The sequence below is a fragment of the Haliotis rubra genome, unplaced genomic scaffold (genome assembly GCF_003918875.1).
Source record: "Haliotis rubra isolate DU_JTF1 unplaced genomic scaffold, ASM391887v1 Scf298, whole genome shotgun sequence".
Classification (NCBI taxonomy): domain Eukaryota; kingdom Metazoa; phylum Mollusca; class Gastropoda; order Lepetellida; family Haliotidae; genus Haliotis; species Haliotis rubra.
In genome coordinates this window covers 378,316-394,177 of record NW_025766966.1, presented here as the reverse complement: position 1 = coordinate 394,177, position 15,862 = coordinate 378,316, and positions in this window count along the sequence as shown.

Here is a 15,862-nt window from a genome sequence, read left to right as displayed (position 1 = left end):
ATGTAGCAGAGAGGGTTCGGGTGATCCTGATAGTCAGGCTGGTTATGCTCATCATCAGCTTGGGGCCCTTTACACGCAGCCCAGACCGTGAATGGGACTTCTCCCAGGGAGTGCTGCCTAATCTAACCCATCAAGAACGTTTTGGGAAATAGGTGAGGTGACATGGGGTTTAACGTCGTACTTGAGAATATTTCGCTCATATAAAGCGACGTGCATGTGTGTGCATGTAGTGCTAGCTCACCGAGATACCATGCTGCAGTTAAGCATGAATACCCTATTCAGACACAGTATACTGACTCCGAGCCGACAAGTCCTTGTTGTACCCATTAATGCCAAGGGCCAGGCAGGGACCAACAAGTACCACATTTTAAAGTCTTTTGTTATGACGCTTTGGGAAATATAGAGTGTCTCTAAAATTGCAGCCTTCGACATCACCCAGAGTGTCCCAGAACCAAGGCACCCTCCTGATCTGCATCCACAGATCAGGAGGTAGTAAACCAAGAACACTGAGAACAAATGAGAACCTGACAACATTGTACATGAGGTGCAAGCGAGACATTTCAAAGTCAAGGTCTGCATGTTTATCATGTATTTCCTTAACTCTTTCAACACCAGTCAACCAGAGGCATTTACTGCCATGACACCGAGTTCCCAGAGACTCTGAGGTCATAGATGAAGCCTATGTTTATGAAGGAAATTATAAGCTTGTAAAACGTTATTGCTACTACATCCCATACACCATTTAAAAGATCTAATCCTACTGTTGATAAATATGAAGTTTATTTTTATAATATTATTCAAATAATACAACTACAACTTAAATAAAATTATTTTTGAATGAAAATGCAAGCTTACGTTAATAATGTCCAGATAAACCACGAAAGAAGCAAAAACTATGGTAATTTCTTTTCCATTTGTGACATGTCATAACATGCCCGTGCCTTTTTCTTTTATATTTTCATTTTTACGTCATCAGAAAATTATTATAAAAAGATTTCTTAAATAATCTTGCCTATTAAATATGGTCGCCTATTTCCCGATATCTTTGGCTTTCCGCTCGCTAACATGACATAACAACGGAAAATACCTCTGTTTTCGAAGCTTCTAATGAATAAAATGGGAGGCAAATCGTTTGATGTCGGGTATCGTTCGAAAGCTCTGAACATCAACAACATCACTGAACCCTTGCCGAGTATTTTCACAGTTGTAAGAAGAGATTTTATTGGATAAAAATTGGTTTCTAATGACGCTTTTTTCGCTACAGTCTGCTATAAGGGTCGTGATTGGTTAAAATCAGACACGTGACCTAAGGCAGCCAATCATATTACGGCAATGGATACCGCCCTCGTGAAACTAAAACTTTTAGACGAAAAGTTTTGGGTAAAATAATGCTATTTTGAACATATTAAGCAAGAAATCGCTACCTATATCGTAAATTATGGAACTTATTGGACGTGATCGTGCTAGGTTATGACCTGTGACAAAATGCTTCGTGTATATATTTTAGCATTAAACATCGTGTCCGAAAGCTTGAAGATTGAGGCGCGCTAGGCCGAGATGTCACTTGTCAGTGGCTTGACTTACATTACATGATCGCACAAAAAGATGGAAATAGTAATTTATATGTACGTTTGACAACTTTATGAATGTTGCTGTTGATTTTATTCATTAGTTTATTCAATTTATTTAATGAATTCCTCGAAACATGGTTACTTTGCTCTTTGACAATGTTATTGTGGACCCGCTGCCGAAGCATGTGTCCGAGAATCGTTGTTTTCAATAACATTGCGAAAAATAGTTTATAATTTTAATTCTGCTGATAAAATATGATAAATTGAAATTTAATAAGTGTTTTCAGACATTGTGAAATGTGATAGATTTCATATATGAATCATAAGTCAGGTAGGTTCCTAAAATTATGTCTCATTTTGACGTGACTACTGCTGGGCCGATTAATTGGCCTCCGGTGTCTGGGGACTCATAACATTGTGGCCGATTAAGCGGCCTGCAGTGTTGAATGGGTTAACCTTGCCAATCACACTGGAAAAAGGGACAGAAAATATTATCATTAAAAATATCATCATAATCATCATCATTCGTAGTAGTAGTAGTAGTAGTAGTAGTAGGAGTAGGAGTGAGTGAGTGAGTGAGTGAGTGAGTGAGTGAGTGAGTGAGTGAGTGAGTGAGTGAGTGAGTGAGTTTGATTTTACGCCGCTTTTAGCAATATTCCCGCAATATCACGGCGGGGTACATCAGAAATGGCCTTCAAGTAGTAGTAGTAGTAGATTGACGTCCAAATTTATAAGAAATGTCATGCAGGAGGAATTGATCTTTGATGAGATACACAGTCTTGCTAGCTATGTTTATATGTTTACATCTCAATCAGCAGTTTCAGACCATGGCTGTAGTCCTGACATAGTCTCAATCAACTTACTGATGCATGAAACATAAAATGAGTAATGCATTAATCATGTCCCTGCAGATCAGTATATTTTATACATTTGATTACTATTTCAAAAATGATTTACATCACTGTTTCAATCACAGAAAGTAAAGCTCTGGGTTTTGTGTAGCCTTATTATATCATTTTAATATCAGTGTCTTCCATTGTCTGAAAATTCCCAATGATGTAACGAAAAACTGCATTTCCACATTATGGCAAACATGGATGTTAAATGATTGTCATTGTTTATCTACTGTAAGTAATATAACACATCATTTTCACAAGGGCTAACCCAATACCAAACAGACATGAAAGGTTCAGAGAGAGATCAATTTAAAAATTCTTTTCAACACAATGGCCTAAACTGTCTTGTGATCTCGTCAAAGACATTTCTGCTTCGAAAGACCTGCGAAATGTAGGTTATTGAAGCAGAACCTCGAACCACAAGTAATGTTGGTGATATACAGAGTGTTTGGTATGGTGCACTTGACACTGGTACTTCAAAATCAAAGACCAAGAAAGTAGAAACTTTCAACAAATCATGACTTCATGACCACACATGGTTGAAGCATCACTGCTCAAAATAAAATATGACATGTCAACTTTGTATAAATCTTGTGAACTCTAATTTAGTGACAGAACTATATTCAATTTTTAAATGAGTACCTTGAAGAGGCCAGCTAACTATGGTGATCACAAACCCCTGAGACTTAATATGTGAAATAGGACATCTGAGAGAGAAGTCATGCGAAAACATTCTTTTTATCACTAATGATTCTTGTGGTTGGTGATTCTGCATCAACAAACTGCGTATCGGGTTTTAAGTTTTATATGATCTTTCAAAGTGTGGCTCTTCAAGTTTGAAAAATGACCCTGTCTTTTTATGCCAAAGGGACCCCTGTTTCCAGTTGTTAAACTTCTTGGCAGAACGTGGCCATCGGTTCTGTCATTTGGCCATCATTGTGGGATGTTTGTTTTGCCCTTATATTGACTGTTTATACAATCATAATGGATTGTACCTGACTGGTTGGCTTCATATTGTGAGTGAGTGAGTGAGTGAGTGAGTGAGTGAGTGAGTGAGAGTGAGTGAGTGAGTGAGTGAGTGAGTGAGTGAGTGAGTGAGTGAGTGAGTGAGTGAGTGAGTGAGTGAGTGAAAGCAGATACCACTGTAATATACTTCATACTGTACCTACTTGGAGAATCAAACCCAGACCTTAAGCATGATGAGTGAACACATTCACCGCCAGGCCAAGCTAAGTTGATACACATGTAAGATTGCTAAAGGTCATGTCCATATATACTTTTACAGCTTTCTCTTTGACAATCACAGACACCACAAACACCCTTTTACTGACAAATGTATAACTCCAGCCTCGTACAGCTGGAGTCACCACGAGATGACAGTGTAGCACAGACCAGTGTCACCTCCCTTCAGAACATAAATCCATTCCTCATGACTATGATGACTTAACAAGTAGAACAGACAAGCAGCCAGTCTGACCTTGGTCTCATGTCAATGGAAGATCACGCCAACAATAACAGCAGTAACCCAGAACATGTTTCCTCCATACAATAAACATGGAACACGATGGAATAAGGTGACTGGTCTACAACAAGACTTTGAAGCCGGGAAGATCAACAAGCTCCACGCGTCACACATCTGGGATAGCTTTAAACAGGCAACATGATGCCCATTGTATGCTATTGTAGGCTACATACGGGGTCACTTTACTCTCTCAGTATTTCAGGCTCCAAGAGGACCATTATGTCATTTATCTTTAACTTCAAAGGATAAACCTTCTGTTTTGATTGTATCATTTTACTAGTGTAAATCGGGCAGTGAAAGCAGTTGTCTAAAATCAAACTGCTGCTAAATCTACTTTTTAAGCTGGATGACTAGTTTTTCAAATGAGGATTTCTCAAATTACCTTGGTGTCTTTAAGTGGCATTTTAGAAGCTTAGTATTGATAAAACAGAGCGTGTCTCATGGATTTTAGCTTTTTATTTCAGTAGGATGTTTAGATACAGATGACAGTACGTTCAACATGCATGGTTGTGGAGATTGTGGATGCTGAGTGACTGCAACATCTCCAACAATAATATGTGCTTCAAGTGCTACATTATTATTTCTCATTCTCAAATCCCTGAGGAGTGTACAGCCAGATCTGCCTTTGAGGTGTTAGAAGGTTACAGCTGTAGAATCATGAGATGCAAACAATGATCATAATATCAGTTTATATGGAACATACCAAAATATGCATCAAGAATGTGTTTCTACTCATAAGAACACTTGTCATAAGTTCAATATGATACCATAAATGTGTTTGAAAATTTCACATTAAATCACAGGAAATTATATCCCTTTAGAAATGATGGTTTTATGCTGAGTTATTCATTTGCTATAAAACTTTTGCAGGAAACAAACAGACTAAGCTCAAACTGTTTCCATGGAAATTCAACGAACTAAAATCCTAACAAATAGTTAAATAAGGCAAAAGTTGAGCATAGTCATTCTACATGACTAGCTTCATCCAAAAATAGACCCGTGAAGATCTGGGTTAGAAGTGATCTTCAGTAACCCATGTTTGTCGTACGGGATCGGTTGGTCAGGCTCGCTGACTGGGCTGACACATGTCATCATATCACAATTTGCGCAGACCGATGCTCATGCTGTTGATTCCAGGATTGTCTGGTCCAGACTCGATTATTTACAGACCGCCGCCATATAGCTGGAATATTGCTGAGTGCGGCGTAAAACTAAACTAAACTCACTCACTCATCCAAAAATATTCTTAGTTTTAGAGTTGAAGCCCAGAGCTGTTTGTCCAAATTGTGTTAACAAAATAAAATTCAGAGAAGTTTCAAAATAGCAAAAGACACCAGTTAAGTTAATGAGCAATGCATACACTCTGGGCACCAACTGCTTTGGGTACTTAGATGACAACATGTTATCTCCATCCCAGCCTTAAATGTAACCATCTCCCCAAAACAATTAAAAATAACAAAAAATTGAAAAATAATTAAAAATAACAAAACATAACTTGTTATCATGGCCTAGATTGATGTTTATGACACCAGTTACAGGACGAAATGTTTGGTTTTCTTGTATCCCATAATAAAAATCAATCCCTTAATCAAGTTAACAGGGTTTATTAACAGCATATTTAAAATCAATGTCACAATTTATTTGATTAAATCTCAGAATCTGACAAAAAATGAGAAAAAAATAGCCACTGTAAATGTCATATCAGCTTTAGATGAAATCCTGTTGGCAGTTACTTCCGGACGTTATTCATAAAACAGACATAATAGGGCAATAAAGTACACAGAAATAAACTGTTTTATCATCACGATTTCGGGATAATCATGTGCAATGTACAACGAAAACCAATAAATAAAAAGTCTGATAATAACCTGCCCCAAAGAAGCACCAATTGAGGAAACTGTATGCAAACATAGAACACTGTAGAGTAATCAAGTGTTTTCTGTTGGAGCGCCTGAGTGACTGGACCAAAACGATTCTCCCACAGAACTAACACAGCATCTGCACTTGTACCCCAGTGACAAAAACAGTACTTGTGTTATTGTTGGAAGATTCCTCACAAGGAAAACCTACAAATACCACAGCAGCATCTTTCAAAGAATGCAGACATATTATTCTGGTAGCTCTGTCACAAAACACAGAACATCAGAATTTCTCATCAGTTGTTGGTGGGAATTTTCTCAATACAGTGTCCTTCACAATAATAAACAGCACAAGCCCATTGATATATTCATTTGAAATTAAGAAAACGTAAGTCTGTATCCTTGTTAACTTTTTCATCTCAGAAAAAAACTTTGTCAGTGATCCAAATGGATAACAGCGGGACTGTAGTATAGATGCAAGCTGACTATGGTGCCAAGGTTTCTTGTGGTGAGAACTCTACACACCAATGAGGTGGTAAGTGAGATCACAAAGCTTATCTCAGCAGTACCAACTGTTGTTACCTTGTCGTGACAGCATAAAAAACAACAACAGTTATGTGTCGGTATGATGTACAACCCCTACTATCCTAACTCACACAATCCCCAAGAAAGAGCATCCTCAGGCCATTGTCATTTCATACAACTTTCCTGTCGTCTTATTTTGTATTTGAGAATTTGAAATATGTATTAATGAACTCAAAATACATGAAAAGATAGCTAGGTGTGGGATAAACTTTGACAATAATTAACAATGAATAAATTTCAAGTGATTTCCATGACATCCGATTGGTTTACCATGCACATTATTCTAGCACCAAATAAAATCGGCCAGAACTACTCATGGACTTTGTTTCCTGATTGGCTGATGAACGAGTGAGGTGGGGGACTGTATTGCATTATTGCGCTGAACAACATCTCGGATTTCATATATTTTTTACCGGTGCTTTTTTATGTGTTCATGAATAAATAAGCAGTCTAGTAGTTGACATGTTTATTTCTAAGAAATGACTACAATATGTTTTCTGAATTACAGAGTCATAAAAGTGAAACCTGAAGCCCACACTGCATAATTCTGACAGTTACATGACTTAATTTATTATCCAGAATGATCTTGTGCTGCTCTTCTTTTATTTCTGAATTAAAATAGTTGGATTTTGAAGAGTGTAAGCATACAATTTATGTTACATATGAATATCATGGTTGGCTTTCAGAAATTCTAAATTTCTAGTGATTGTACTTCAAAAAGATAATTAACCAATTAAGATAGTACCTGCTAAATTTCTCAACACACTATGATATGTGGAAATGACATCCATCTTTTAATATTTCTTTCCATGCCATCATTTGAGCAATATCTTTAATTTTGAAAAATAGCAAACTATTAGTTAAATTGATTCCTTCCTTACTAAAAACAATGTGGATCATATCAATCACGTAAGTGCGAAAACGAAAATGATGTTGTAAAGATACACATTTAACATCAAGATGCTGTTGATAGGAACAGCTGATAGGAGTGGGCGTGGCCTGAAACTGAACATATTTACATCCTAACAAAATGATTCAAAGGCTAAACATTACACAGAAAACAAAAAAAAAGAATTAAAATTCCTGTAATTTACCCATCACTGCTAAAACCAGAACACAATGCAGAGCATTGCATACATCAGAACAAAATTTGGTAAACTGTCATCTGGAAACTTGGGAAATAGATTCCAAAGAAATGACGGACATTAAATGCACGTGGATAGCAGAAATGTTGTCACTTGTGTGTTTGTCATTTTTCGTGATGACCTTCCATACATCATATCAAACTCTGGTCCAAATCTGAAATCATTTTTGAGGTCGGTGACTTTTCAATATTTCTTTCTGAGCTGATGGTGGTAAGAGATATTACATAATGGTAATATAATATAGCTACTGGCTTGTCATTGGAAGGACAATTCCTGGTATTGAACATGTCCCTGAAAATGGGACAGTTGAAACTACATCATGATCCTATTTCATGGAACAATCAGAATAAAAAATAATTCTTGTCTGGGGCGATACATCTTAAGTTTGTAAAATAGATGTGCTTTTTAAAATAATTTAACAAGCATAAGGCTCATCTTTTGTCTGAATTGTTAAAAGCAGAAAAATATCGGAAAAAGGTGGCGCCTCAGAATTAAAAGGTTTTAAGGTTTTATTTCTGTGTAGTTTGTAACATAGTTTTATGTCTGAACTGTCTCAGGCACGGCTTATTCCAATTTGAACTGGATGTCTTCTGTTCATTTCTATGACACTGATCTGAAAAAGTCATAAAAAAAATTGAAATTAAGACTGGTGATTATTTCACTACTTGCCTTTTAATGCATACTGCACTTTATACAACACGATACTTTATAATAAATCTTCTGTTCCCATTAATCCTAATAACTGACATCATGAGGTAAGAAGTAAGATGTTATTCTGTTGGAGAAATGCACATTTTTTACTAAAATAAATCACAATTTCCCATAGCCAATAAAAATATTCATGCAACCTCAGTTGAACATAAGATCTTGCACTTTAGGACACATTTAATAACATAAAAAGGTTCCTTATCTGAAATTCTTCAATCATGTAATAAGATTTTGTTCATTGTTAGCCATGCCATCTTGATGATGACAAGCCGACAATAATCAAGCTCAGTCACATCTTAAAACAAGCATGGGCAACTGAAGACCACATTGTCGCCTGTTACATGTGAGCACGTAATTCTAACCCGGAATCTCCATGCTGAGTCTTAGAAGAGCATGGAATTCACACAGACTGAAGTATGAGACTCCCTACTTTTGCGCACCAGACAGAGTGTATGAGTTCTTCCTTTACAGATGTTTTGGTGAAAATTCCAGGCAAGCAAGTGTGAAAATAAAAGAAGGAAAAACAGAGACGTTTCAGGTTTGTTCCCCTTCTTCAAAACAGTTGCTGAATATGCAGCCATCTGTGGCCCACAGTAAACCTGGTTCACTGATCAAGCATTTTAACATACTGTTGGCAAATGAAGTTCAGAATGAGAGTAGCCCCCCTTTCATAGATGGCTACACAGAATCTACAAAAGCAGATGTCAAAGAAAAGTTCTTTAACTAGTATATGGATTTACATTCCACATATTGGGGGAAATACATTTGTTTGCCTTCACTGTAACTGTACTACATGTTTTTAGATGCTTTTGAAACATTTTTGTTTTCGCGTTAATCAGAGAACAACAGTAAAAGAACTCATTAACTTATAGACATACTATAAGACATTTTTATCTTAAGTACTGAACAACACGTGAGTACTCCAAATACTTTGTGATGCTACATACCCCGCATGAGTAAACACTGCCATCTGAAAATGTGAGTGAGTGAGTGAGTTTAGTCTTATGCCACATGCACACCAAGCAATATTCCAGTATATGGCAGCGGTCTGTAAATAATCGAGTTTGGACCAGACAATCCAGTGATCAACACCATGAGCATGAACCTACGCAATTGGGATACAATGACATGTTTCTACCAAGTCAGCGAGCATGACCACCCGATCCCGTTAGTCGCCTCTTACAACAAGCATGGGTTACTGAAGATCAATTCTAACCCGGATCTTCACGGGATTCTGAAAATGTATGATGTCCCAAAACAAATAATGCAACAGTATAGTTTTCCTCCTCAGGATCAGGATCTGTTCTAAAAACATATGGCTAGTAATTAAATAATCACCAGTCTTAAGTAAAAATTACAATAAAATAACCGGCACCATCTACAACTCCGTCCAATAAAAAGCGTGAGAAGAGGGAAAACCAAGTTCTATGGATAGTCAACGTCTTTAGTGCAATGAATGCAACGTTTCGGTGTAGATACTAACACCGTTATCAAGCAAGTGATGGTCTTAGTATCTACACCGAAACGTCGCCTTCATTGCAAAAAAGAAGTTGACTATCCACAGAACTTGGTTTTCCTTCATCCTTACAACTTCTAAAGTGCCTCTCAAAGAATTCACTATTCATTCATAGTCACGTGAGACACTTAAGATTTTCGAATCCACTTTGAACAAATAATCTGACACATTTCGTCCACACAAAAATAAAACTGTCTGAAGTCACTTGGAAATATCATGTTGTTATAAACATGGAGAGACTGTTCAATTAGTGTAGCAAATTGTGTCTACTAAATCCATCCCAACACTGGTGAAAAGCCAGGCAGGTGTTTCATGGCATTAACTCCACATTTATTGTATAACAAGCTCTGTCGGCAGTCGCTGTGTGGCTCTCCTATTGGCATCAACAGCTTCATGTGAATGAGAAACAGGCATATCAGCTTATGTCTTTGCTTTTCAGAGCCCAGAATAACACACACAAAATAACATGAATGTACATAAAGCCACAATTATAGACGCCTCTCAACCTTCGTCAGTCAGCAGTCAGCAGTTTTTTTAATCATCGTCAGCAAAGCATTTAAGTATCACAGATTCAGCAAAATTAAAGCATGGAAATTCTTGAGTAAGCATCCTGATGGGAGTGTAATAAGTCAGTAATATTTGGAGCAAACTTTATCAACAGGTTTTTCATGCTATATTTAGCCAAGAAATTTGTCTCAAACCAAAATGTAAAATGCACCATCATCTCCACAAGAATGCAAGTTATTAGTCAGTTACAGAAACATGGGGACAGCTGGTTCTATTTGTATTTCTCAACATGTAATTCATGTTTTGCCGTTACCAAATGCAGGTCAGTTGGTTTTGTTTCATGAGCTCTAGTCACATGCTACTTTAAAAGAATTTTGCACATTTACGATAACCAGGGAAGTCAGTGAGTCAGAGAGTTTTACACCGCTTTTAGCAATGTCCGGCAATATCACGGCAGGGGACACCAGAAATAGGCTTCACACATTGTACCCATGTGGGGAATCGAACCCGGGTCTTCAAGGTGCATCATGAATGAACACTTTAACCACTAGGCTACCCAACTGCCCCGAACCAGGGTAGAATTGTTTTATGCTTTGCGGATTTTTTGTAACCTTTTACATTAATTTATATGATATTCATTGGATTTATCTCATGTACACGTGTCATGTTTGTAGCTGTTTTATGCTGTACAGTATACAACCGCCTCCATGGTGTAGTGGTTAGAGCATCCGCCCGGAGAGCGGAAGGTCGCGGGTTCGATCCCCGACCGCGTCATACCAAAAGACGTTAAAATAGGGTACTTGTTGGTCCCTGCCTGGCATTCGGCATTAATGGGTACAGCAAGGACTGGTCGGCTCGGAGTCAGTATAATGTGTCTGAGTGGGGTATTCATGCTTCACTGCGGCGTGGTATCTCAGTGGGCTAGCACTATAAAACCAGCTTAAGTCTGGGCTAGTACAAGCAGCCGCACATACACATACATACGCATGCACGTCGTCATATAAGTGAAATATTCTCAAGCACGACGTTTAACCAAATTTCACCTCACCTCACCTGTACAGTATACCCCATCAGGATCCTCTTCATCTGGGAATCTGGTGGTTGATAGCATGAACAGATCTAGATATCATTGGTGGAAGACATATAGAGGCACAGCAGTAAGGTAGGTGGGACTTGAAGCTTATAATGGACAGTGATTTTTCATATGTTCAGAATGGGTTGATAATCTAACTTAAAACATTTTACCTCTGTAGAAATATGAATCTATGCTTTAGCCACAAGACTAGATCTTCATAACACTAAATCCCAACTTCATTGGCTGTTAAATAACTGTATTGTACTGTACTGACACCGCCTACAGTTGTGGATCGGACAGGCAGCTTATTAAAACTTAAGTCAGTGGTATAACGTGTTAAATAATAGGCTGAACTGGGACACTGCCTGCTGATTGAGGAATGGACAGGCAGCTTATTAAAACATAAGTCAGTGGTATCCGTTTGGTAGCTTGTGAAGTAATCAATCCTTGATGAACTAAGTGACAGTAATGCTCCATGATGGTGGGCAAATCACACACTCAGACAAAGCGCAGCTGGGGTAGGCATTCCTCAAAATAGCCAGCAGCCACTGTCACCATCTGGTCCTCCTAAGCAGTAAGCACCTGGTAACTTGGATGGCATCCCATCCTCGCTTGTTATACGATGTTCAGTTTGATATATTAACAGAAGTACATTTTTCTGACACTGTACAGCTTTCAGGGCATGATCAGATATTGACCGTATGTGTTTATATTCAGATCCTGATATTCTGAATCAACACCCATTATCTTTACACAGGTGTGGAAATACATAATGTATTTGACAATTATATTGTCTGTAGTGAGCAGATCTCTAATCGTGACACTGGAGTGTTTCTCATCTATTCATATACCTAGGTACTTAACAGTAAGCAAAACATGTAGCTAATTACTGGCTGCCAAACAGTCCTTGCCATATTTTAGCGGTATTTACAAAATTATTCCGCTGTTCGTTAAATTAATGAAACAGAATTAATTATGATACTTAATTAGCTATTCACTGATGTATTTAGACCATTCACTGCTGCCGATCGTGTTTTATGTAACATCACAGAAGGGAATCACGGCAGTACAAATAAATAAACAATGATACTCAGATACAATGATTCCAGTTATTTCTTTTCCCTGGCATGATATTGCTGCAAATACTAATTGTCCGGGCTATGGGCTTTCTTAAAAGACATTGAATGAAATTAATCCCTGTGACAAAATCAGCATGATCCCACAAGAACATTCACACATGAAGCATCCATCCATTACACCTGAAGCATCCATCCATGCACCCATGAAGCATCCATCCATTGCACCTGAAGCATCCATCCATGCACACCTGAAGCATCCATCCATTACACCTGAAATCATCCATCTGGAAGCATCCATCCATTATACCTGAAGCTTCATCCATCCATACCTATCCATCTACATCCATCCATACAACACCTGAAGCATCCATCCATGCACACCTGAAGCATCCATCCATCACACCTGAAGCATCCATCCATGCACACCTGAAGCATCCATCCATTACACCTGAAGCATCCATCACCTGAAGCATCCATCCATGCACACCTGAAGCATCCATCCATTACACCTGAAGCATCCATCCATGCACACCTGAAGCATCCATCCACCTGAAGCATCCATCCATTACACACCTGGAAGCATCCACCTGAAGCATCCATCCATGCACACCTGAAGCATCCATCCATTACACCTGAAGCATCCATCCATGAAGGCATCCATCACCTATCCATCCTGGAAGCTTCAATCCATACCTAATCTACATCCATCCATACAAATGCAGCATCCATCCATGCACCTGAAGCATCCATCCATGCACACCTGAAGCATCCATCCATGCACACCTGAAGCATCCATCCATGCACACCTGAAGCATCCATCCATGCACACCTGAAGCATCCATCCATGCACACCTGAAGCATCCATCTATCCACACCTAAAACATGTATCTACACACAAGATGACATTAAACATGGGGCCTTATCAATTACAGCAGTAACATTTCCTCCTTGTATGTTGCCATGGGCCACCAGACAAACAAGACAAGCCATGATATGACAGCGGCAAGTAGTATCTTCCTGGCAGGCTGAAGAACACTTTTCCTCTGGCACAACCATTAAAGTCCACGATGCCAAAAGGGATAAATACGGAAAATTCAGTTCAACAAGTGAAATGTATGTTGCATCTTGTCAACAAATAGAGCTGCAATGTTCTGCTCATATCTCCCATGGGGGCCAGATTGTGTGGCTTAGGTTTGTGTGGTGCAGACTCAAATATCAACAGGCTGATGTGCCTGCCAACCATCCCACCAACCCAGCCTTGAGAACAGCTCATAAGAGGATGTGGTTTTCAACTCAATATTTCCTATGTATCTGGACAGTAAACAATTCAGTCTGTGGACATTGGTTAAAACCAACAAGATCTCACAATGTTTCATAGCAGCTGTATAAATTATGCTACATTTCATTCATTCATGCTAAACATTTTGATGTTTTTCTGTAACAGTCAACCCATTTTACTTTCTAAGTCTATCATGGTATCCGACTTTCAACTGCAGTGAAATGTTCAGTCCCCAAAAGATAGAGTGACAGCCAGACAGTAACAGAAAGAAATGAGCACACAACAGTTGTAGCCCAATAAACGGGTTGTAGCACATGCTGAGCACAGACATTTTACACACTTGTCACTGGGACGTCGTTATTACACCAGGCCAAGCCTCCGGAACCAGACAAAAGCTCCGTCTTCCCCTAAGGACCCAAAATAATTGTGCAGTGATTTCCACCAATCATCATTAAACACAATGGCGTGAAAATCACCAGCAGCATCTTGAACCTTCTTAACATTTTACTGATATTTCTCTTCCATTCTTCAGCCATTAAACAAGATGGTTCCTTTGAAATGTCACAGCTTAATTCAAAGGGAGGTAATAATGAGTGTTTCAAAGAGCATGACGATAATGAAGCTTTATTCCTTTTATCCTATATGGCAGAACCACAATCAACAGCTTAAAGATCAGAATTACCTGACAAGACAGATGATGAAAAAATGCAGGACGTCTGTCTGTTTCCTGTCAAACATAATCTGTTTCATACGATTTTTAAATTGACAATCAAAGAGAGCAGGACAATGTGGAACTGCCTATGTTCGCTAAGCAGATCGCCTGATGGTTTCCTGAGCGTCTCATAAAGGATAGAGACTTTAACGTGAAGAAAGAGGATCAGCATGACATCACAATAATAAAGCAACAGAAAATGAACAGGTCAAACCATTTACTCTACATATCCCAGATTTAAAGAGTCAAAAGAAGACTTAACTCCATGTTATCCTCTTCATAGTCTGATCATGATTTATCTGCATCATGATAAAATCAACTGTCATCTAATGAGGGAAATAATGATTATTAAAATTTTGTTGACCTTTCTTAATAGTATTCTTTATTTGAAAAAAATAACCATAAAAAAATTGGAAGTGAATCATGGATACAAGTGTAAATATTCAAAGGTTAATCTGTTCATTAGACAGTCAGTATAAACATATTATAGACATAAAAATGGGCATAAACTACCACACAGGATGTAGGAGTTCATTAAGGCATCATTACAGCCTCCAGTGCATTGCCGTAACTCAGTGATGGGGTGGAAACCGTAGTTAACACAATTAATCCAAAGCCAAAAAGCATTTTACAAATATTCTGAAATATTTTGTCATAAAACAGTCTCTTACCTGAGCATGACAAAGGTTGACTTGTAACAAGATTGCACATTAACAAACACAAACCAACATTTATATTGGTTTGTGAAGAAAAGCTTTACAAGTGACTCTTTCGTTAGCCTCCATCATACCAGAATGTCCAACCCGATCACACCTGACTCCACAGCCTGAACACTGCAGGACATCACCCCCATCACACCTGAACGTTCACCTCCATCATACCAGAATGTCCAACCCTATCACACCTGACTCCACAGCCTGAATACTGCAGGACATCACCCCCATCACACCTGAACATTTGCCTCCATCATACCAGAATGTCCAACCCGATCACACCTGACTCCACAGCCTGAATACTGCAGGACATCACCTCCCATCACACCTTAACATTCACCTCCATCATACCAGAATGTCCAACCCGATCACACCTGACTCCACAGCCTGAATACTGCAGGACATCACCCCACCCCCATCACACCTTAACATTCACCTCCATCATACCAGAATGTCCAACCCGATCACACCTGACTCCACAGCCTGAATACTGCAGGACATCACCTCACCCACCCCATCACACCTTAACATTCACCTCCATCATACCAGAATGTCCAACCCTATCACACCTGGCTCCACAGCCTGAATACTGCAGGACATCACCTCACCCACCCCATCACACCTGAACGTTCACCTCCATCATACCAGAATGTCCAACCCTATCACACCTGACTCCACAGCCTGAACACTGCAGG